This window comes from Mesoplodon bidens (genome assembly GCF_964165515.1).
Source record: "Mesoplodon bidens genome assembly, chromosome: 2".
Taxonomy (NCBI): Eukaryota; Metazoa; Chordata; class Mammalia; order Artiodactyla; family Ziphiidae; genus Mesoplodon; species Mesoplodon bidens.
The window spans coordinates 42336144-42360047 of record NC_138177.1 but is presented as its reverse complement, the minus strand read 5'-3'; the positions used below and the strand labels follow the sequence as shown (position 1 = coordinate 42360047).

The 23904-nt window shown below is 41.7% G+C and overlaps 1 long non-coding RNA gene across 1 annotated transcript; it reads right to left on the bottom strand.

Annotated features, from left to right (window-relative positions):
• Nucleotides 1-573: 573 nt before the first annotated feature.
• Nucleotides 574-5956, bottom strand: LOC308610230. Its single transcript, XR_014014459.1, has 3 exons — nucleotides 5417-5956; nucleotides 1211-1281; nucleotides 574-1126 (listed from the first exon to the last, which is right to left on the bottom strand). It is a non-coding gene; the product is annotated as an uncharacterized lncRNA (long non-coding RNA).
• Between the last annotated feature and the right edge of the window lie 17948 nt (nucleotides 5957-23904).

The window sequence follows — 23904 nt, the reverse complement described above, 5'->3', positions numbered from 1 at the left end:
AATGAGGAAGATACAAGATGATATATAGTTACTTTAGAATTCATGGATCAAATGTATTCGGAATTCACACACTGTCACGAATTCAATATTCATGACAAGCATTCTGGGTGAACAGCCAGACTGTGGGGCTGGGTTTCTCTTTAATTTTATATATTACATATGTATAGAATATTTTATAAATTAGCCTTCTATATATTCTATTTCTGGTCATTGAGAGGAAAGCTGTTGCTTAGCCACCAGTCTTTTCTGCTTGGCTGATGCTTAAAATGGAAAGTTGTGCAAATCAGAGGCAAATAATTGTGTCCATTAGGAGTGATGAGTTACTTGTTTTAACAACTAAGTTGGCTACCAACTTAGTTTATGGTTCTCTGTGTGGAAAAGATAAAATATGAGACAGAAGCTGTATCATGGTATTTACTAATTATTTTTAAGGAACAGATTAATTCACAAGATGTAAATTAGTATATAAAAAGGAATAATTCAAGGATATTAAAAAATTACCTAAGTTTTGAAGTATATGGTTAAATTTTCAGATGGAAAATATTTACATCTTAGAATGAAAAGGGAGAACACTAAAACCCATATGCTGAATTCTCAAGCTGTAGCCAACAAAAAACTGTTTATACCCTGTAAAAATTTGAAACATGATTTTACATATATTTGCTTTGTCCATTTAGGTTTTAAACAAAGATTATTCACTAGGGAAAGAGAGGTTAGGTCATATGGTGGTAAGAGATTTTGTGGCAGTGAGAGTCCCTTGGCTGCTGCTAACAAAAACTGACCTGGCCAAGTGAAGCTAAAGTATATTTATTGGAGCAAAGGGTTTGGTGGTGCTGATGGTGTGCTCAGAACTGATGTGGTATTTCAGAGCAGGGCATGGAAACAGGCTGGGCACTCTGGAAAACTTCCTGTGGTCAGAGCCATTGCTGTTTCCTTGTGTCACTCAAGTTTCAAAAGCCCATGGGAAAGCAACTGCCTGGCTGACTCTTCATGTGCCTGCCCCTTGGCTGGGGTGAGTGGAGGGGCCGGGAAGGATGTGGTCTTCTCAACTTCCATGGAGGCATGCATCTGGATTTATAGGATGGTCACTGCTCAGTGAGCTTTTCCACAAGAGGAAATCTGGGTGCTACTCGGAAGAAAGAAATGGTTACTGGAGATGTATATATGGATACACACACACACACACACACATACACAGTATAAGACTTACAGTAAGTCTCTTGGGTCTTCACGAAACTCATCTGTGACATAATTGCTTCTTTCTTCTCATGTTCCTTACCTCTAAAGTGGATATAGAAATAATCAACTTCATGTATTTACTAGGTAATGTAAAATTTATTATTTAGTTGGTGATATCTAGATCATTTTAGAAAGGTAGTATGTAAGTACAGTTATAATTTATAAAACAGTGGGTATGCATATATTTATATGCAATTTACATGGAGTTAAATTTTGTAATTTGAAGATTTATTCATCTTTTTTTCATCTTTATAAAATCCCTGAACATCAAGGAAGAAATCTATATAATCACAAAATCTATATAATCACAAAAATTAAATAAAAATAAAATTAAAGCAAAGTCATTGAGTCTAACTTTTTTTTTTTTTTTTTGCGGTACGCGGGCCTCTCACTGCTGTGGCCTCTCCCGTTGTGGAGCACAGGCTCCGGACGCACAGGCTCAGTGGCCATGGCTCACGGGCCTAGCCGGTCCGCGGCATGTGGGATCCTCCCGGACCAGGGCATGAACCCGTGTCCCCTGCATCGGCAGGTGGACTGTCAACCACTGCGCCACCAGGGAAGCCCTACATAACTGGATTTTTGACTCAAAGAAAAAGCTCATTAGATGTTGAAAGAGTTTGCACATATTTCTATCGTAACATATCTTGGCTTCGATTTACTTGACTGTCAACATATTCTTTGTCCTTTAACCTAAAAAAGTCTCTGTTACAATTTTAATCTGCCACTGGGACTATTTTATTAGTGGCCAGTGAAAATAAATGGCCAAGCTCCCCAAATCTTCCCTCTGTGTTAGCTCCTGAAACAAAGGTTAAAATAACAGTCTTAAACAAGATAGAAGTTTCTTTCTCACAGAATAGTCAAGATTAAGTAGACTGTGGCAGACTTGGCAGTTTCACGCTGCGAGGGACTAGGTTTTTCTATCTAGCTGCTCCGCCACCCTCAATGTGAAGTTTCCATCTAGTGGTCTAATATGACTGCTCCTGCAGCAGCTACTGCCATGTCTGCATTCCAGCCAGTGGGAAGTTGAGAAGGGTAGAGGGGAGGGTGTACATCCCTTCAGCTTACTTATCATTGGCCAGAAACTTGTCACATGGCCACACCTAGCTGCAAGAAAAGTGGGAAACATAGCTCTCAGGTGGTTGGCTGAGTTCTATTGTTATAGAAGGGTGGAGTGGAAGTTTTCTGTCATGCCATCTCATTCACAAACTCATTACTGTCTTGTGCTAAAACAGAAAATGTCTATATTGAAAAATAACAATAGCAACCCAAATGTCTATCCAAAGAAACAAACCCTGGAGCAAATTAAATAATACTATAAAATGATGAATAAAATTCTTATAATGTACTTTCTCTACATATCAATTAAACTGTTGTCTTTCAAACTATCAGGTTAATATATATCATACTAAAGAAGTAATTAACCTACTAGCACCCCAGAGTTCTAATATCCTCAGAAGGTGGGTGATTAAGGGCAACTTTAGGTGTAGTTCTGCCACATTTAGACTCCTTATACCATTGGCATGTTGCTGAAATCCTATACAAGTTTTCCAAATGATCCTCAGAAAAATATATGGTCTTATATCAAAACCCTTAAAAAATATACATTCCCTTTGACTCAGGAATTTTACTTTTGGGAGTTTGTTCTAAAGAGAACAATGAGGATGCAGAAAAAGATTCATCTATAAGGATACTTATTGCAAATTTTTTTGTTGTAGAGAAAGATTAGAAATAACCTTAATGTCCCAAAAAAGGGAAGCATGTACATAGTTATATCCATACAAAAGAATAAGCGTGCTGCCTTCAAAAATGATGCAGAAATTTATTTGACATGGAAAGTTGCTCACAATATATTGTTAAATGAAATATGAAGATTAGAAAACAGTATGTACAGTGTTATCCAAAGTTTATAAATTAAAACTAAAATATTCTTTAAGAAGGCACACCAAAATATGAAAAGTGGTTAGGTGTTTCTGGGTGGTGGTATTAAGAGGTCATTGTTATTTTATTCTGTTTGCTTCTTTGTAGTTTTGAAGTTAGAAAAAAAAAAGAGAACACATATCAGTTGTATAATCACAGGTTTTTGTTTGTTTTGTTTTGTTTTGTTAACATAGGAAGAAATTAAAAGCTGTGTTCTCTTAACTCCCAGCCAGATTCAGAATGGCGCTGGAAGGGGCTTCCTTGGTGGCGCAGTGGTTAAGAACCCGCCTGCCAATGCAGGGGACATGGGTTCGAGCCCTGGGCCGGGAAGATCCCACATGCCGTGGAGCAACTAAGAACGTGAACCACAATTACTGAAGCCCGTATACCACAACTACGGAAGCCTGCGCACTTAAAGCCCATGCTCCACAACAAGAGAAGCCACCACAATGAGAAGCCCACGCACCGCAACGAACCCCCACTTGCTGCAACTAGAGAAAGCCTGTGCGCAGCAATGAAGACCCAACGCAGCCAAAAATATAAATAAATAAATAAATTTATTTTAAAAAAGGAAAAAGAAAGAAAGGCGCGGGAAGACAGAGATTCTCCTAGCCTGACTTCTGATTCTCCTAGCCTGACTTCCGACTTCTGACTTCTAAGGAGGCTCTTGCTCTGGAAACAGTCCTTCCCCAAAGCCTCTTTGACAGTTTCATCACCCCAGCAGCAGTCACATCTCCCACACACAGGGCCAGATTTTAGATGACCTTAAAGACTAACAGCATGGGTTTTATTCTGTAAGTAATGGAGAGGCTGTAAGTGTTTAAGCAATGATAAAGGATAAGGATGTATTTCTTCCTTCAATCCATCTCAAGATTTTCTATATTAATAGATGCTTGGAAAACCATTGTGGAATGAATACAAGAATGACCAGATGGATAAGATAATAAAGAGAAGAGAAACTTTTGTGATGCCCTAGAATGCAGATCTGTGGAAGTAAATTGACAGGATATGGCCAAAGATTGGGTGGAAGAGAGGTGGTGTCCAAGATAACCCTGGATTTTGTGCTCAGGGACGAGGAATGAATGACCAAGAGAAATTGGAAGTTGGAAGGATTAGCTTTTAGTTTTGCAAAGTAATGCCACTGTTTAGATGTTGGTTGTCCATGAATAAGGAGACATCTAACATATAGGTAGAAACAAGAGTTTGGAAATCCAGAAACAGGACAGATATATTTATAGAGAATTAAGAATTATGCCATAGCCTGGTTGAAATTTGGGGGCGGATGCTTAGGAAGAAGGATTAAGAGGATTAAAGTGACCTGCATTTAGGAGGAAGGAACACAAAAGGGAGCTGGGGAAGCAAAGGGAGAGATTCGCTGGGAGGAGGAAACCTCTGCTGCTTCCTCATATGCCGGAGATGGCTCCCCTCCGGTGATTCCATAGCATCTTATACAGACTCTATTGCCAAACTCTTCCATAGTGAATTTAAAATAAAGTACTGATGGGAAAAATTTCAAACATATCCAAAAAATTGAAAATAATATGAAGAGTACAATGTACCCATCACCCACTGTATCAGTCACTGTTCAAAAAGTTAAGTGGAGGGGCTTCCCTGGTGGCACAGTGGTTGAGAATCTGCCTGCCAATGCAAGGGACACGGGTTTGAGCCCTGGTCTGGGAAGATCCTACATGCCACGGAGCAACTAGGCCCATAAGCCACAACTACTGAGCCTGCGTGTCTGGAGCCTGAGCTCCGCAACAAGAGAGGCCGCGATAGTGAGAGGCCCGCGCACCGCGATGAGGAGTGGCCCCCGCTTGCCACAACTAGAGAAAGCCCTCACACAGAAACGAAGACCCAACACAGCCATAAATAAATAAATAAATAAATTTAAATCATATGGGCTTCTAAGAAGAACTCGGATTAAAAAAAAAAAAAGTTAAGTGGAACTACTAGGACATGTGTGAATATGTGTGTGCGTCTAAATATACATATATGTGTGTATGCTTGTACATATACAACTGTGCCTTTGTGGAACTTGGTTTAACAGTCGCTGTAAGGCTGTTGCCCTTGAATCGATTGCTGGAATTTGAAGTGCACAGGGCAGGCAGTCAGGAGGGGAAGATGAGTATAAAGTGGGAGACAAGAACATGCTGGAGTTGGAAACTTCGAGGACAGACGGAAACTCATCTTGCCTTAGACCCTGGTTTGAGGCTGTCTTACAGAAGTCAGGGCCCTTCATCACAGAGCTAGGCACAGGTACCTTGCTGTGGAGTTGGAGAGGCTGAAGGAAGTTCCAGAAGTAGGTGGAGCAGTTTCAGGCCTGTCCACTGTCTCATGCCAATGTGGTGAACCAACAGATAAAGACAATATGCATGGTTATAAAAACGGCTGCAGGGCTTCCCTGGTGGTGCAGTGGTTGAGAGTCCACCTGCCGATGCAGGGGACATGAGTTTGTGCCCTGGTTCGGGAAGATCCCACATGCCGCGGAGCGGCTGGGCCCATGAGCCATGGCCGCTGAGCCTGCGCGTCCGGAGCCTGTGCTCTGCAACGGGAGAGGCCACAACAGTGAGAGGCCCGCGTACTGCAAAAAAAAAAAAAAAAAAAAAATTGGCTGCAGCTTTACTTCCAGTCCCCAAATTCCAAACAAGAATGTCTCTTATGGCCCACCCTAACCAGAAACATAGAGGGAATAGAATTCTGGGAAATGTAGCTCGGCCTAGCCAAGTCATCACATTGCAAAGCAATCATACCTAATTGCAACCATTTCTATCCCATGGCAAGCCTTGTTTCATCTATTCCTCCACCCACTTCCTGTCTCCCACTTTTTTTTGTTTTTGGAAAAATATCCTAGGCAGCATATCATTTTATCTTCTAACCATGTTGTACTTTAAAATTTGAGGGGTTTTTTTGTGTCATTCTGTGTGCTTCTTGAGAAAAGAATCCTTACCTTATTTAACTTGCACCTCATATATATAGGTATCTTACAAATACTTGTTGACCTAATGATATATGATTTTTATGCAAATGAGCGGAAGACTAGAAAGAGCTGACATTGTAAGGCAGTCTTTGTCCCGAGAAACTGGGTTCTAGAGTTGCCACCTCCCTAAAGTCATTTTCGAGCCCTTTCTCTCTCTCTTGCTTCTAGGTAGAAATACCCACTCCTTCTTTGTGCCCCACTGGCGTAGTGTGTGTATACTTCTACCACTGTACCCATACATTTTATTTTTAATTTATTTACATGTCTTTCCCCTTCCATTAGCTATTTTTAATGACAGAAGTGAGCTAGTTGACCTTTCTGGGCTTTACCTTTTTGAACTATCAAAAGTAAAACTAAGAAGATTGGACTCCCACACCAAGATTCCTGTGAAAATTTCTCCTGAAGAGAAAGAGTTGGATTCTTCTGTTTTTCTTTTTCTATTGCCTTGGGTTCATAACAATGAGTTATATATAATTTTCCATTATACCCAGTGTCTTCAAGGACAGTGCATGGTCTAATATACAGAGGGGGTTAGAAATTCTCATCAGGACAATGGAGGTGCCACTTTTCTTACAAGAGTTACTAAAGGGTTATGAGTCATACCCTTCACATAGGTTATTAGTCGGGACTCTTGACTACTAGAGACAGAATCTGACTTGAAGCCGAGTAGGCAAAAATGGCAACCATATAAGCTCATATAATGAAACTGCCAGAAAGGCAGGAACCACTGAGTGTGGTAGTCTCCTACTTGGAGAAATGTTCAGAGGGTGTTTGGGGAGCTGCAAAGAATCTGGCTGTGGACTGTAGGCATGATTTAAAGTCATATTTTGAAGGCCCTTGAATGCCAGGCTAAAATAAACCCTATACTTTCTCTTGCTGAAACCAACAGGAGCATCAAATGAGTCCATAGAAGAAACATTTTGATCTCTAGAAATGTCTAACTGCAGAGTTCTAAGACAGAGAAGAAAGCATGGCAGAATCTACAGGAGAAAAAAGTGTCAGTTGCACTGTTTCTGTCAACATGCACAAAAGACATATAAAAAGTTGATAAAAACATTGAGGTGGGAAAATTGACATGAATGTAATTTTTAAAGCATTGGATAACGTAAGTTAGTGGTTCTTAAAGTGTGAGCTTGGGACCAGCAGCACCATCATCACCTGGGCATTTGCTTAATAGTTCAAAATCTTGGACCCCACTCCAGACTTACCGAATCAGAAACTCTGGGAGTGGGCGCCAGCACTCTGTTTTAACAAACCTCCCAGGTGATTCTGATAAATGATTGAGAACTACTACGTGGTAGGCCGAAAATAGCACCCAAAGATATTCTTGTTCTAATCCCTGGAACCCAGAAGAGGAGGAGAAACATGACCACGAGGCAGAGATTCAAGTGATGCAGCCTTGAGCCAGGGAGTGCTGACAACTACACAGAAGCTGGAAGAGGCAAGGAATGGATTCTCCCTCAGAACCCGTGGAAGAAGTGCAGGGTGGCCTGGCTGATACCTTGATTTCAGCCCAATGAAACTGATTTCAAACATCTGTTCTCTGCAACTGTTGCTTTAAGTCGTCAAGTTTGTGGTAATTTGTTAGAGCAGCCACAGGAAATTAATATACACTGAAATAAAGAAGAGTTATAGGCTAAAGTACCTAAAAATTCATTAGATTCTTATAATAAAAAATATGCTTGCTATTATTTAACAACTCTAAAAATAGTCTTTTGTGTTAAGTAAAATTTGCCACATCTAAAAGCATTTTCCCAACATAGTTTACCATTGAGTGTTAAAGTGTAGTAATTTTCATAATATTAGCATCAAAGATGGCTTTTATATACCTTGATTTTCCTATGATAGCTAATCCTGCAGGAAATGAAACAAATTATCTTGGGTAGAAGAGAAAAAATGAGAGACATTTTGCTTATAGCTAAGATTTGCATAGGTTAGAGCGCTGTCATACCTCTTCCTTTATGGATAAGAAAATATTCTTGGAAAATAATAGTGGCATTTATTTATAGGAAAATACTTCATAATAAATATAAGAAGACTCTTAATCAATAATCTACGCTACTTGCTAAAATATTCAAGCTCTTTTTAAGACATCTGGAACATCTTAATAGTCACAATAATTTATTTGTCTTGTGCACAGTGCTTCTCAGATCACTTTCATATGTATATATTCCCATTTAATCCTTATAACTGCTATGTGAGCTGAGCAGGGTAGGTGTTTTTATTTTTCTTATTTTACAGATTTAAAAAATGATGCTTAGAAAAGTTAAATGACTGGCCCAAGGTTACAAAAAAGGTAGATATTGGATTTGAGATTAGAAACTACCCAAATTGGCTGTACGACGTCACTTCCAGGGATCCAAGTTTTCTTAGCTGCCCTCAAGAAGGTGTATTAGTGTGTGTGGTTAATTATGCTATGGATAATTACACTGGGGTTCAGAGGTCCTGTGATCTGTTTAATTCAACCCAGTAGGCAGTTGCTGAGCATCTATCGCATGTCTTGAACTGTGCTAGTCAATGTGGGGAACACAAAGAAAGGGCCAGACACCGTCCTTGCATGCAAGAGAATTTACGTGTCTATTAGGGAGGAGATGTCTACGTAAATGAAATGAGTAAGGAGAAGAAAAGAATAAAATCAAATGCCACAATCTGGGTGACTTCATACAAAAAGAACTTTGAAGAATAGATCTGATTCAGAGCATTCTAGGTGTCAAAGGGTGTGTGTGGTGGTGTGCCTTGCAGAGAGAATGAACCAGAGAGTAGAGGCTGAAGCAGCCTGTGAAACCCACGGGGAGAGAGGGATCACCCTGAGCTACCAGAAGCACCATGGATGTGTCCTGAGGAATAGAAGCTGGGCTTCTTGGTGCCACCTGGTTTCAGACAGTTAAACAGCAGTGAGAATCTTTAATATTTCTAGTGAACACTGTACCCTAGAAAAGTAAGGGAGAAGCAGTACTCATATGTTAAAAAAAAACCCAAAAAACCCACAACTTGAAAATCCTCCCATTCTCTCCCATTTTTCTATTCCAGTCCTATGGACACAGCTCCTGAGAACTCACAGCTCTGTCTGTGCAAGTGTTTTCTGACAGTCATAGGTGTGTGTGTGTGCGCATGCTCATCTATGTGTGTAGGTGTGTGTAAATGTACTATATGAACACCTGGCATAAAGTTCCTCTTAGGAAAAGGGGTGTGTTTGTTTAGGAAAATATTTTGAGAGTATAAGGTGAGGATACTGTTTGCAAGGAAACAGGGAAATCAAAGCAACATTTACATAATAAAGTGGCAGGAATTTGGGAGAGGGGCTTAGCTGGAGAAAGAGGGGAGGGCATAGCCAGAGGAGGCCAGTGCTTGAGGAAAGGACAATGGGTAAGAAATTTCTGGGGCCAGGATGGATGAAGGGTTTTTAAGAACAGGGATATTTAATTTTTCCTTTTTTTTTGTAAATAAGTTAATTTGTTTTATTATTTATTTATTATTATATTTTACTTTTTTGGTCACGCCACACGGCATGTGGAATCTTAGTTCCTGGACCAGAGATCAAACCTGTGCCCCCTGCAGTGGAAGTGTGAAGTATTAACCACTGGACCACCAGGGAAGTCCCTGTATCATTTTTTTAGATTCCACATATAAGTGATATCATATATTTGTCTTTCTCTGTCTGACTTACTTCACTTAGTATGATAATCTCCAAGTCCATCCACATTGCTGCAAATGTCATTATTTCACCCTTTTTCTGTGCTTTTTTTTTTGTGTGTGTGGTATACGGACCTCTCACTGTTGTGGCCTCTCCCCCTGCAGAGCACAGGCTCCGGACGCGCAGGCTCAGTAGCCATGGCTCACAGGCCCAGCCGCTCCGCGGCATGTGGGATCCTCCCGGACCAGGGCACAAACCCGTGTCCCCTGCATCAGCAGGCGGACTCCCAACCACTGCGCCACCAGGGAAGCCCCATTATTTCACCCTTTTTAATGGCTGAGTAACATTCTATTGTATATATGTACCACATCTTCTTATATTTGGTGCTTCCATGTAAATTTTCTCCATTGCCTTGACTCTTCCATAAAAGTAGTTAACACCCAGTGTCTTGAGTCAGGGGTATTTGCGGAAGTACATAAAGTGAGTGCAGAGAGCAGGACTATGTCCAACAAGGGGCAACAGCAAGGGTAGCTTTCATGCACTGGCAAGATGATCACAGACCAAACTAAGTTAGAGCCGTAGGTGACAAAGAAAAATCTAGGTACATTGTCTTCCTTCCCCCCAATCCCTGGAGAAATTGCGAAGGATATTGAGTTTTCCATTTCATGTAGCCTGGAGGTCTAGCCAATTTCATTTGAATAATCTAGGACATGGTAACCCCTGCATGTATCTGGGTTACACCAGTTTGTGGTCAGTCACTTACAGTGACATTTTAGTCTCTGCTTCACTGGGCTCCTCTGTCACCACAGAAAGGCCTTTCTGTTTGCTGAAAATCGCCAGCTCCTGGAGGAGGTGGTAGAGTTAGATTGGCTGAGGGTAGAGTCTCCAGAGAGTGACTCAGGTTTGGCTTCTCCTGGCTCCAGAGCCTATTTTCTGTTTACCAGGGGATTAATCATGGTTTCCAAATTGGTCTGCCAAGACGCCAGCAGGACTGATTTAAAAAAAAAGCAGAGGTGCTGGGTTTGGGATTTTTCCATGCCCTGGTCAGTGATTTTCAGCAGGAAAAGGAAGGGATATGATTCCTTGTTTATAGCCTCACAATAAATTATGGAGCGCCCTGTAACTAATCTGATTCTGATCACTTGTCCCTGTATAAACACACCAGATTTATAGCAGCTGAGGTGAGATGCCTCATTCTTTCTTTTCTGGTCAGCAGAAGAGTGAATTCAGTGTTTGATTAACCAGATTTGGTGGGCATTTGATTTAATTCAATCTAACAACTATTTAATGTGTAACCAACATGTGCTAGGCTACAGAAACCTAAATTTGATATTTACAAGAAAATCAGGAAGGGTTTGGAAATATGTAGTAAACAAACAAATAAATAAATATTTTGTCCTTAAAACAGAGGTTTGAGCCTTTTTACTGGATTCATTACAACACTGTTAGGATATACATTATCCAATATATTCACATATAAGCAATGAATCAACACAATATCTTCCTGAGCCTGACAGTGATATCATGGAGAAGTCTTTTTAGAAGCTGAAGCAGTAATGGTTTTGCTGTCATTTGTTGGGTTGTTTATCATAGGAGGTGGTTTGATTATTTTGCATTGTAAATATTGATACTTCCACAGATACCCAGACAGCTCATATTTCCTCAGTGAGGGCAAAGAAGCTCTTGAAAACATCACAGATCATTTTAAAATGGAGAACTTGTTTTTCAATTAGGTGGAATTACTTTAAGTAATTTGTGATACTTTAGAGTTTAATATATGGGTATTTACCCTTATATTGATAAGAATAGTCTCTAGCTTGGGAAAGTTGTATTCATCGCACAAAAAGATTTATTTTGTGAAGCAGATTGGTAAAAAGAAACATGTGACAGGTCTGTTATGGTATTTTTTGCTTTATCAATCTTTCTTTTAAAGTATCGATAGTAGAACAATTAGAATAGAGAAACAGCTTACCATATTATAACATAGCTGTCTTTAGGTCCTGGTTAATTTTCATCCATTCAACTGTTTGCTCTACATAAATCTGCATTTACAACACATAGGAACTAGCACTATTATGATATATTTTGTGATTAGAAGATAGATACATAGATAGAAACATAGATACATAGATAGATACATAGATAGATACATAGATAGATACATAGGCAGGCAGAGAGACGGACAGACAACAATGAAACATTCTTCCTAACTTAGTCTCCAAACCCAGTGGTGCCTGAAATCCCACTTACTCTATATAGTGTTAGGCATAGTCTGCTTCAGCAGTGTTTTGTTCCTGTGCTTCAGAGAGTGAGGATGCTACCTCGAGGAACATCAATGATCAGGAAGTATGGCATGTTCAAGGGGCATGTTTTCAACTTTTCTGCCACTTTCTTTTTCTGTGGCATTAATCTGGCACTTAAAATTATTGGGAAGGAATGGCAGTACCCCAAAGTCCGTTCAGTGTTCCCCACTGACGACACAGAGAAGAAAGAGCAACAATGATGACTATTCGAATAATCATTCTCAGACTCTCTTCTGGATCTGGGTTAGGCTTGGAGAGATCAAACACACAGAACAAGTGAGTACAAAATGGGCACTTAAACTTGAACTTCTGAATCTGGGGTTGAGAGTTAAGAATCCGGGTTCTAACTACTCTGTGGACTTCCTGAACCATGGGCCTCCATGATACCTAAGTAAAGTGAAGGTGGGATTACATCAAGGTTAGGAGGCTTCTATGATGCATTCCTTAGAAGCTGTAAACTGAGGTGTTTTAATCAGGTGGTTTGGAAAAAAAGCTTCTAGAGTTGCCTGCTGTAGGGGCAGTGTCCTTGGGGGCAATAGTGCAACAAGATTATTCACCTAAGGCAAAACCTTCTAAAAAGTCATTTTGAAATTTACAGTTGGAAAAAGCTTTAGAGGTCATCTGATTTACGTCCTTACCTGCTATATAAATTCCTCTACAGCATCTCTTAAGTTTTATTATCCACTTTCTGCCTACAGACCTGCAATGACATGGAATGCACTTAAATACACATTTAGGTAGTAACCTTTCTAGGACTTTTTACATAGCCCCGCACTATCTATAATCTTCTAGGAACATTCCCTTCAGTGTGGTAGCCAAGTAACCATTTATTTCTAGCTATAATTATTTGAGATACCTCTATTTTTATACAAAAGTTCTATGTTGGGTACTATAGAGAGAGTATAGGATTGAGTGATACAGACTAGAATCTTGGGTTAGCTTTAAGGACATTTCAGTCTAATGGAGGAATGTAAACACAACACACACACACACACACACACTGCCTGGGAGGAATAATCAGGGAACTTTCAGCGAAGAGATTGTTTGTGAGCTTGGCCTTAAATTGTGAGTAGAATTTGGAAAGACTTTTCCAGAATGGCCTAGAATATAAGCAAAGTTCTATCACATGGGAAAATAATTCAATAGGATTCAGGTCTCTTGCTTAAGGACCCTACTTCCCAGAAGGCAACAGTGGGGAACTTTCCATTAAAGGACTTGCTTTGGGAATTTAGATTATTGTACTCTTTGATTTTTCAAAGATGATGTCAGTAGTTCTCTTTTTCAACAGAACATTCCTACTAAACCATATTTCCTGTCCCTGGAATAATCTTATACTGAACAGAAGAAAGGAAGTAAATAGAGTTCCAGAAAGCAGTCTTAAACCATACCCCCTTTGAAAAAAATATCCAAAGTTGATTTTTGTGTGTGTGTGTGTGGTACGCGGGCCTCTCACTGTTGTGGCCTCCCCCGTTGCAGAGCACAGGCTCCAGACGCACAGGCTCAGTAGCCATGGCTCACAGGCCCAGCCGCTCCGCGGCATGTGGGATCCTCCCAGACCGGGGCACGAACCCGTGTCCCCTGCATCGGCAGGCGGACTCTCAACAACCGCGCCACCAGGGAAGCCCCAAAGTTGATATTTTTAAAGGTACTTTTATTCAGAAAATTTTAAAAAGGAATGAGCAAAAAGGCAAGCAACCCAGATTTTGTCATATAGAACACAAACGCTAAGAGGGAAAACCTTGGCATAAAAGGAACAGCAGAGGTCTGAAGTCTGAGATTTTTTGACTTGCACTCCCTGGTTGTGCCATACGTGTTACTCCCTGCCTGAATGTAAGCTCTCTTGTTCCTCTCCCCCTACCCTGGGCTCGACCAGACCCAGACTGCTCTGTCTCTCCAGGTTTGTTTACCAGGCACAGAGGAGGCATATAGTTCAGTGGCTAAACCACAGGATAGAATGCAGCCTCTTCCACCACTGACTCACAAGATGACAGGGCCAGCTCACTTCCCCTTCTGATGTTTCTGTTCCTTTGTGTATAGTGGAGCCCTAGCAATCCTCAGCACCTTTCTTCATGCCACAGAAATAAACGAGTGTATTTGCGAGTGTGCTTTGAGACAGGGATCAAAAGAGATTAGTTCTTGTTCCCTGCAGGCAAAGCACAGAATCACTTTCCCTCCTATGACTGTTGCACCAACAATACCCATGGGATATTCCATCAGGGATAAATAGCGTTTTTTTTCAATGTTGGCTTGTTTATTACAGGGTAAGAACAAAATCTTGGGCTAACCAAGTTACGTCACCATGTTGACTCACTTCCTTACCTTCCTCCTAGCTGCTACAGCACCAGGGTCAGTAGCTTATTTTACCTTCCCTTGGTGTTTCATCCTTGCATTTAGTGCACAGGATTGATTCTTATTCGTCTGCAGATACAGAGGTGCATTGCTTTATGCTACAGGCTGTCTATAGGATGAGTTTTGTGGATATCAAATATTTGTAAACAAATCAAAATTCTCCCCCAACGGAAATCATTATCTCAGAAGGGTTTTTTGTTTTGGGTTGACTTCTCAGCGTGATAAAGTGGAAAGAGCATCAAAATAAGAAATAGAAGATTAAGCTTCCTATTCTGGCTATGCCCCTAATTTGCCATGTGACTTTGGGCAAATGACACTCTGAAGTCCCACTAGTCTATGCCCTGGCCACGTGGGGCCTCAATTTTGTCATCTCTAATATTTTGGATTCAGATTAGATGATGTTTTTGGTCCAATTATGGAATTCTTTAAACAATCCTAGTAATCCATGATACCATTACTTTAAATACCTTATTTTTAGCCTTTCCTTAAGGAATTTGTAGTCATAATTATCAACTCTTGAGAATTAATGTGAAAGATGAATATATGAAGGTTAAACAGAAGTAATACATTTTATAAGCAGGTTTCCAATTTATAATTATAACTGGTCTTTTCTAGCAAAGTATTTGACTATATATTTTCAGCAGTTTGATAAATATTCTACACATTCTGGACCCACCCTGCTTAGCTTTTGAGTCCTGAGACACACTTCTTAGTGAGTTTTTTACACCTGTGGCTTTAGATATCATCTGTTGTTGTTTTATTTTAATTTTCAGATTTTTAAAAAATTTTTATTTATTTTTTGTCTGTGTTGGGTCTTTGTTGCTGCGCACAGGCTTTCTCTAGTTGCAGTGAGCGGGGGCTACTCTTCGTTGCGGTACATGGGCTTCTCATTGCAGTGGCTTCTCTTGTTGCGGAGCACAGGCTCCAGGCACTCAGGCTTCAGTAGTTGCAGCACACGGGCTCAGTAGTTGCGGCACGCGGGCCCTAGAGTGCGCAGGCTTCAGTAGTTGTGGCACACGGGCTTAGTTGCTCCGTGGCATGTGGGATCTTCCCGGGCCAGGGCTCGAACCCGTGTCCCCTGCATTGGCAGGCGGATTCTCAACCACTGCACCACCAGGGAAGTCCTGATACCACCTAACTGTTGACTTTAATAAATTTATATATTCAGCCCAGACTTCTCTCCTAAACCCCAGACTCATATTCTGCAGTCTGTGACACCTCCACTTGGATTTCTAGTAGATGTCTCAAACTCAGCAGGTCCAACATGGAATGCCTGATCTCCACTGCCTCCCAAACTGCTTCCCCCATTGTTCTCCCCATCTCCGTGCACCGCAACTCAGACCTTCCACTTGCTCATGTCAGAAGCTTGCTTGTCATCCTCACTGCCTCTCTTGCTCTCACCATCCACTTAATGCCACCTAATTGGTCTCCCTGCTTTCTGTCCTCATTCTTTAATGAATCATTTCCCAAACAACAGCCAGAGTGATCCCTTTAAAAATGAAGTCAGGGCTTCCCTGGCGGCACAGTGGTTGAGAGTCTGCCTGCTGATGCAGGGGACACGGGTTCGTGCCCCGGTCCGGGAAGATCCCACATGCCGCGGAGCGGCTGGGCCCGTGAGCCATGGCCGCTTAGCCTGCGCGTCCGGAGCCTGTGCTCCGTAACGGGAGAGGCCACAACAGTGAGAGGCCCGCGTACCGCAAAAAAAAAAAAAAAAAGAAGAAGTTAAAAATCATGTCTGACCAAACCTCTTTAATTGATCTGAGTTAGTAATTGATTCCTGATCACTCAGAGCGCAAGCCAAAACTCAGGGCCCCTGTAACCTTGTCATTTTTATCCCTGCTCCTCTCCCTTTTGCTCACTCTGCCCTTGCCACATTGATCTCCTTGCTCTCCTGGGTCTTGCCAAACATGGTCATTCCTGAGGCCTTTGCATTTGCTATTCCCTGTCCCACAATGTTCTTCCGGTAGATATCCACATGACTCATTCCCTTGCCTCCTTCTGGTTTTTGTTCAAATGTCATATTCCTACTGCGTTCTTCCCTAAACAGCTTCCTGCCCTCCTATGTCCTGCCCCTGGTATTCCCTATCATCTTTCTCTTTTTTTTCTCTATAACTTTTATCATCTAATACAGGGTTTCTTTTTTTTTTTTTTTTTTTTTTTTTGCGGTATGCAGGCCTCTCACTGTTGTGGCCTCTCCCGTTGCGGAGCACAGGCTCCAGACGCGCAGGCTCAGCGGCCATGGCTCACGGGCCCAGCCGCTCCGCGGCATGGGGGATCTTCCCAGACCGGGACACGAACCCGTGTCCCCTGCATCGGCAGGCAGACTCTCAACCACTGCGCCATCAGGGAAGCCCATACAGGGTTTCTTGACTTTGGCATGATTGACATTTGGGGATAATTCTTTGTTTGGGGGGATTGCCCTGGGCAGTGCAGGACGTTTAGCAACGTAGAGATGTTGCTAGCTTCTACCCTCTAAATACTAAACACCCACCACCTCCTTCTCCCCAGTGTGACAACCAAAAATAGCTCCAGACACTGCCAAATGCCCCCTGAGGGCCAAAGTCATCCCCGGTGGAGAACCATGATCTAATATGTGTTTTACCTATTTATTTGTTTATTGTTCCTCTCTTCCCCACCACCAGAATATAACCTCCAGGAGAACAGGAATTTTTTGTCTGTATCATTCACTGCTGTAGTGCAAGCACCCAGAACAGAGCCTGGTACATAGTAAGTGCTCAAGAAATATTTAATGAGTGAATAAGTGAAATGGACTCCTACCTTTGTTCCTCTGAGCTCATTATGCTCTAATCACACAGGCCTTTTTTCTGCCTCTTGTACATCCTGAGCTCATTCTCACCTTTCTGCCTCTTTCTTTTAGCTCCCGCTCCTGTAAAGTTCTAACCACAGGTCATCACATGGCAGATCCCAGCTTTTTACTCAGGTCACTACTTAAATGTCACTTGTTCGCAGAGGCCTTCCTCCCTGATCACACTATCCAATATGACCCTCCCTGCCTGCCAGAGTTACTCTCTATCATTTACTCTGATTTCGTTTCTTCATTACATCCATCTCTGACATGAGTATTTGTTTACACGGTGAGTTTCTGTCTTGCCCTCTTAAATGAATGTTCTCTGAGCACTTGACATTATGTGTTTATTTATCATGGCAACCCCACAGTCTAGAACAGTTCCAGGCCCAAGTTTGTGTACTGATTGAACAAATAAGCCTACCTCCTAGTCGATTTCAGAGTGGAAGAGACTTCAATGGTTAGGAATTAAAGGTTGTGTCTGTCAAGGTTCAGTTGCAAAGAAGAGAATGCACTTTAGCTAGTTTAAGCTGAAAGGGCTTAATTACAGCATTAATTCTGTGGCTCACAGAATCATTGAGAAGGCTGAAGAAACAGCCTCCACATTGAGCTCTCACGGACCACTCTGAAAGCCACACATTGACTGTCCCACCAAGGAAGAGAATGCTCTTCAATCAGGAAACCTCTAGCTGAACCAGAAGCTGAGGTTCCAGCTGCTGGCTCTGAGACCAGACCACCACCGTCAGGATCAGGCAGCTAGCAGGAGAAGGAGGTCAGCACCCTTGACAGGAGCTGTCAAGATCAGAAAACCACCCCCAGGAAAGTCAGATACCACCATGCCAGTGTTGGCCGGTAGAAAGAGCAAAACAACGAAGCTTGCCCTCCAGCGAGCTTGATCTTCCAGCTCTCATGGCAGTACTTCTGATTAATGGAACAAATTCAAAGGAAAATCATGGGGGCTTCCCTTCCCTGGTGGCGCAGTGGTTGAGAGTTCGCCTGCCGATGCAGGGGACACGGGTTCGTGCTCTGGTCCGGGAGGATCCCACATGCTGCGGACCGGCTAGGCCCGTGAGCCATGGCCACTGAGCCTGCGCATCCGGAGCCTGTGCTCCACAATGGGAGAGGCCACAACAGTGAGAGGCCCGCGTACTGCAAAACCAAAACCAAAAACAAAAACATGGCTTCTGGGAAGTCTGGGAAGATGTGGCTTTTAGTTTTCCAGGCTCTGCAGCACAGGCAGGCACATTGGAAGGAGATTAGAATGAATGTGGAGGGCCAGTTTACCACATGCAGGTACATTGGAAGGAGATTAGAATGAATGTGGAGGGCCAGTTTACCACATTCAGGTGTGGTGGTAAGACAGGATAGAGAAATAAGAGATAAAAAAAAAACAAATGAATCTTCAACTTCATATCTGCAGGGCAAAAAGTTTGCCCCAAATACAAGTCAAATAGTCAAGAGTCTCTTATACACAGTACTGATGGGTAGCATTCATACAATTTCAGGAAATGATTACTTTTTCTCAAAGATACAACAGCATATGATGAATAGTTATCACCATTCCTAAAGATCAGTCCCAGCAAAGCAAGCTCATTAAAGCCATGATCTGAGCTCTCCTGCATAGTGGAACTGTTTATACCTTATAGCCCTACAAGAAAAGTGTAAGATCCGTCAGCCTGAGCACCGTTTTTCATAGCTGGTCATGTACATTTATTTCGAACTTAGGGCAGTGTTCAAACTCAAGTCTTTGGAAAGGCTTAAACTGGACAGAATCTCAGATTTGTACTGGTAAGAAAGAAATTCAGTACTAGATTTCATTTTTATTATTTGAAATCTATGAAAGGTTATTTATTTGAATGACTCTATTTTCATAACATATACTGTCTACACTTACATCAGGTCACATAATGCAGTGTGTATATGTATTTTACTTAATTCATTTTTTTCAAGGATAAAAGTCACAGTCTTTTTATTCTTAACCTTATATTTGCATGCTTTTCAATATTTAAAAAGTTCACTGCAATTATAGATGCTGTTGGTTTATCTGTTTTACACACTTAAAATCTAACTTTAAATAGAATCAATATGAAATGATAATCGGAGAGCCCCTGCTCAACTAAAAATATAGAGATAGAGAAAAACCTAAACAAAATTTGAGAATGTACTTTTAAGAATGCGATTTTATCAAATTTAGGAAAACTCTACAACTTTTAAATTCTTCCTTTTAAGTACTTCATGCTTAAAATAGCTTAAGGATTTCTTCCATTCTTTCTCTCCAATATCCTTTGCAAAGGACTTTTTTTTTTTTTTTTTTTTTGCGGTACACGGGCCTCTCACTGTTGTGGCCTCTCCCGTTGTGGAGCACAGGCTCCGGACGCGCAGGCCCAGCGGCCACGGCTCACGGGCCCAGCCGCTCCGCGGCATGTGGGACCCTCCCGGACCGGGGCACGAACCCGTGTCCCCTGCATCGGCAGGAGGACTCTCAACCACTGCGCCACCAGGGAAGCCCCTGCAAAGGACTTTTTAAATAGCTACCCTTTTTTGAGTACCTTCTGTGTGCTAGACCTGGAACATTCTCTCTTTTAAGCCTCATAGCTTCCCTGTGAGGTATAGGTATTATTTCTGCTATGCCGATGGAGACACTGAAGCTCAGAGAAATTGCTCGTGAGAGGCAGAGCTGCGGTTAGAAATTGGGATTTGACCTCAAGTCCTCTCAGCTTGAGCTTACTCCTTCTCCTGTAACATTTAGTTATTCACGCACTCATTCATTCATTTATTCAGTTAACGCTACTCAAGGACTCCCTATGGGCTAGGCATGTACTGTTTTCTGGAATTAAAATAATGAGTCCAAAAAGGGCACCATCCCTGCCTGTATGGAGCTGAGAATCTCTACACCCTCCAGCTGGTTGTTTATTCAGGATTTATAGATGAGGATTAACTTCCTGCAAACACAGACAAGAATGTGAAGATTGCCATTTTTTTTTAATGTCGGAGATGGCCATTTTATAAATATTCCCATGTGAGAGAATATTAAAATTGACTACATGGGCTTCCCTGGTGGCGCAGTGGTTGAGAGTCCGCCTGCCAATGTAGGGGACATGGGTTCGTGTCCCGGTCCAGGAAAGATCCCACATGCCGTGGAGCACCTGGGCCCGTGAGCCATGGCCGCTGAGCCTGCACGTCCGGAGCCTGTGCTCCGCAACGGGAGAGGCCACAACAGTGAGAGGCCCGCGTACCGCAAAAAAAAAAAAAAAAAAAATTGACTACCTGCCCTAGGTTACATGTGTTTGCTTAGAGTCCTTGATGACTTCCAGATTAATGAAGCCCAACATATATACAATGGAATATTACTCAGCCATAAAAAGAAATGAAATTGAGCTATTTGTAATGAGGTGGATGGACCTAGAGTCTGTCATACAGAGTGAAGTAAGTCAGAAAGAGAAAGACAAATACTGTATGCTGACACATACATATGGAATTTAAGAGAAAAAAATGTCATGAAGAACATAGGGGTAAGACAGGAATAAAGACACAGACCTACTAGAGAATGGACTTGAGGATATGGGGAGGGAGAAAGGTAAGCTGTGACAAAGCGAAAGAGCGGCATGGACATATATACACTACCAAACGTAAGGTAGATAGCTAGTGGGAAGCAGCCGCATAGCACAGGGAGATCAGCTCGGTGCTTTGTGACCGGCTGGAGGGGTGGGATAGGGAGGGTGGGAGGGAGATGCAAAAGGGAGGGGATATGGGAACATATGTATATGTATAACTGATTAAATTTGTTATAAAGCAAAAAAAGTAAAAATAAAATAAAGAAAAAAAATAGCTCCTTAACATTCATAATCACTAATATTAAAATTTGTAAATATAAAACTTTGAATCTTCAAAATAAAGTCTCCAATTCCCCAAAAAAAAAAAAAAAGATTAATGAAGCCCAGAAGTTAATTAGAGAGGCTGAAACTCAAGGAATCCCTGGTGAGGAAAATAAGGGTTATCTGATTTCTACATAAGGCAGAAGCAATGACAGAAATTGAGCTCCTGTCAGGAAGGATCAAGCATTTAAGACATAGTTTAATAATGTCTGGGGATGCTAGTAGTTTTGGCACATTGGCCAACAGTGCCAAATTCCTGAGTCAAGGTACTAACCAGCCATCCACTATAAATGACAGAACCCGTTATGTGTACCAGGACTTCAATGCCTGGAGGGGCCAGTAGGCTGTGTACCAGGTGTGGAGGGTCAGGTCTATTAACAGATAGGAATATTCTTCACTTACACACCCAAAAATATGTTTTCTCCTATTGGTAGATCTTTCGTTTTTTGCCCCTTCTGATAGAGATATAGATATAGGAACTATTTCACTTTCCACTTTACCATAGGAGAAACAACAGCCTGAGGGCATTGATGAGTATCTGGTGTTCAGCCTCACTCTGGGGGAGTCCTGTGGAGTGGCAGGGCCTGTGGGACCCTGGAAATAACATGCCTTGTCTATTGGGGCAGCAGTTATTCCGCTCCTGCTGATTGTTGCTGTGAAAGAGGGCCCAGTAGTGCCAGATATTTCATTTTTTATAGAGAAGCCAGAAATCAGGATTTTTCTATGAAATCACCTGATATTTAAATCTTGGCAACTAATTCAAAAAATTTTAAAAAGGAACAAAAAACTCTTGCACCAACATTTTTAATAGGGTGATCAATCATCCTTGGTTGGTCCATGACCAAGGTGTTTCCTATGGCATGGGTCTTTCAGTGCTAAAACAGAGAGAGTCCCAGGAAAACTGACATAGTTGGCCCTTCTAGAATGTGGAGGATAAGGAAAATATCTCTAGAAGCCACAGAAAGTCTGTAGGTGGTCAGTTTGTAACCGCTGATGATTAGGACAGCAAACTAGAATAGGATTCACAATGTCACATTTTCAAAGGAGGGGGAAGATATTTGATGAACAGAGAATGACTATGTATATCCAATTACCCACTTCGGCTCTCCCCACAGTCCACATCTGATGGCCACAGTCAGGTTAGAAACTACTGTAGTAAACTGATTGTAGTGCTATAGTGTTCTTTTTTTTTCAACTGCTTTTCCAAAATTTGTTCAACCAAGGAACATACTTAGAGAGAGGGAGATCCAGAGGGTAAAAGAAAAGGCTGACTTCTCTGAAAAGATACAAATAATCAAAGAAAATGTTGGAAGTGTATTGGGAAGTATCTTGGGCCAGACTATTTTTATTCTACCTAAATTTTATAACTAAAAATAAAGGTTAATTTGTCACAAGTTTTTCTTAAAAAATTTTTTTTTTGATTTATAGAATATTATAATGGGAAAGCAACTTTAACACCATGTAGTCCAGGACTTCCGATATAAAGTTGGGGAAATTGAGGCCCAGCATTCCATAGCTAGTTAGTGGCAGAATGGTTCAACCTGCAGCTGTTTGGAATGGTGTAGATGGGTGTCAATGACGTGATAAGGGAAGGCAACATGGCTTCTCTAAGATCCAGTCCTAGCAATTAAGAAAGTTTTATGGCAAAAAGAAAAATAACCATTAAAATCTAAAAACAACAGAAGTTATTTCGAACTCTGACTTTTGTTTATGAAATTAAAAGATAATGAATCACTAAATGCTCATATCGTTGAAACTCAATGTAAATTGCATAAAATGAAGGACAGTAAAATGGAAAAAGAATTCTCTATCAAAAAGACTACTGGGCTTCCCTGGTGGCGCAGTGGTTGAGAGTCCACCTGCCGATGCAGGGGACACGGGTTCGTGCCCCGGTCCGGGAAGGTCCCACATGCCGCGGAGCGGCTGGGCCCGTGAGCCGTGGCCGCTGAGCCTGCGCGTCCGGAGCCTGTGCTCCACAACGGGAGAGGCCACAACAGTGAGAGGCCCGCGCACCACAAAAAAAAAAACCAAAAAAAAAACAACAACAAAAAAAAAAAAAAAAAAAAAAAAAGACTACTATATTGTATCTGGGCCATTTCATGTGCACAGTACACATTTCAAACTAAAAATCTATGATTTGCAAAACAGACAAGGAAGTTTAAAAAAAGTCTTTCCAGGGCCTCCCTGGTGGCGCAGTGGTTGAGAGTCCGCCTGCCGATGCAGGGGATACGGGTTCGTGCCCCGGTCTGGGAGGATCCCATATGCCGCGGAGCGGCTGGGCCCGTGAGCCATGGCCGCTGGGCCTGCGCGTCCGGAGCCTGTGCTCCGCAACGGGAGAGGCCACAACAGTGAGAGGCCCGCATACCGCCAAAAAGAAAAAAAAAAAAAAAAAAAAAAAAGTCTTTCCAACCATCATTATATACTGGCATAGTTTAGTTTCATTAAGTTCTAAATGCATCACTTCTTCACAAAAGAATTCTCTTTGAAGTCAGAGAATGAACTCTGTGGTGAGGATATGCCCCCAGGCCCATATGAGCAAGTAAAAACAAGGCTGGTCTTTATCTTATTACATTGGCATGCTGCCCCAGCCAAAGAACTTACTGGTGTTATTTACAGTCACAAAGAGGTATCATTAAGGTCCAAAGATTCACAAATTCCTTGTTTGAATAAGCAGAATCCCCCTCGCTTCTTTTTGAGACAATATGAAATCCACAGTTCATCTCTGACACCTGTTTGTATTAATTCCTAGGAATCTCACAGAGTAGAATACAGACAATGGCCCAGTAGCTTGAATGTCACACCAA